This window comes from Hippoglossus hippoglossus, chromosome 10 (genome assembly GCF_009819705.1).
Source record: "Hippoglossus hippoglossus isolate fHipHip1 chromosome 10, fHipHip1.pri, whole genome shotgun sequence".
NCBI lineage: Eukaryota > Metazoa > Chordata > Actinopteri > Pleuronectiformes > Pleuronectidae > Hippoglossus > Hippoglossus hippoglossus.
In genome coordinates this window covers 7,043,436-7,045,134 of record NC_047160.1, presented here as the reverse complement: position 1 = coordinate 7,045,134, position 1,699 = coordinate 7,043,436, and positions in this window count along the sequence as shown.

Here is a 1,699-nt window from a genome sequence, read left to right as displayed (position 1 = left end):
CAAGCAGTCAAATAGGCCTCATTATCAGGCTTTTGTTCAACAGTAAACAGGAGTGGAAAGTAACATTCACTCAAGTAAAAAACTAAAAGTAAACGAAACTAAACTACGACATGTGTATCTCATAACTGCAATTACTCAAGGTTTTGCATGTAAAATGTATAATAACATAATCTGTTTTGCTGGTTTTAGTCAAGACAGCATTGCCTGCACCAGCTACAGAATAAGAATACAATTGAAAGACAAAGACTGCCTGAAAATGAGAAACTAGAAATAAATGTTTGTAATTTTTGACTTTACACATAACCATTAGAATTCTTGGTGAACTAAAAATATTCATTCAGGTAGGTTTAAATTGAGTTAAAGTGTCAAAATCCCATCTTGGAGTCTCTGGAGTTTCTATGTTCTCCCTTTGTCTGTGTGGGTTTTGTGCAGGTCCTCCAGATTCCTACAGTCCAAAGACATGCAGACTCTAAATTGACCATTGGTGTGAATGTGAGAGAGAATGGTTGTCTCTGTATGTCGGCCCTGTGATACACTGGAGACCTTTCCAGAATGTACCCCACCTCTCGCCCAATGGGATTGTCTTCAACACACCCCCACCCTGACAAAAAAAGGAACAAAGGAATAGATAATGGAAGGATAGATGTCTTTTTTGTTACTATCTCTCACATCAACAATAATATTACCGTTTGTGCAACCAATAGGATGATCTGCTTAAACCTATTTTGCACTTGCACTTTACACTTTTTGTATCGTAACAACTTATTGTCTAATTGTATTCAATGTGTTTCGGCACTCTTTTTGGTCACTATCTATCACTGAAGGAGTTAAGACAATGGTTAATGAGCCTATGACCCACAGGTAAAAGTACTGTAATATTCATATATTTGTAGGGTGCTCATAATAATGGAATAATGGAACAAGATGGAGCAGCCACAGTGAGCTGTTAGATGAAGAGCTGCAGGCAACTGGCTGCACCTCCATCTTCTCAATTAGGTAACCAGCTCTTTTCACTGTGCCCTTATGTGTGAAGACTGAAACCGTGTGCGGTGTGAAACCAAATCCTGCTTGTTTTCAGAGATATTACTGGATGCCCCCAGAACTTAGTTAAGTTAAGGCTTTTAGAGGTTTAGATCTTTCAGCCAGTTAAATGTATGTATTGTTGGAACAGAAAAGTTGAAGTACTAGGTCACATTTCCTAGTCCCTGTGTATCAAAATAAAACCCTATGGCCACTGATTCACAGGTCACTGTCATTTCTTTCCAATATGTGTTTGGTTTTTGTTAAAACCACATTGCTCAAATCTACAGCCCACACTGTTTGCATACAAATGTGCCTACGTGAGCTGCCAGTGTTAGTTTGCCTTCCTGATAAAGCCTGAATGACATAAATCAGGGAAACACTCTCAAAAAAGCTATCACTTTCAAAATATCTTCCTGTGTTTTTTATTTATTTTCCTACACTAAGTAAAGCCACGCTGTTTCTATGTTGTGTTACAGATTAAATAGAGTGATAACGGCCAGGTAGGGAGAGAGCAGCTCTTTTGTGCTGTGGGTTACGATTGATGAGGCTCATTCTGGCAGCGCAGGAAGCTAATGAGTCAGAACCATGAGTCAAGCTGTCGGGAAATCACACCGTCCCAAAAAAAAAAAGCTCAACGTGACATCTTCTATCCACACCAAACAAATGCAGAGGGAGA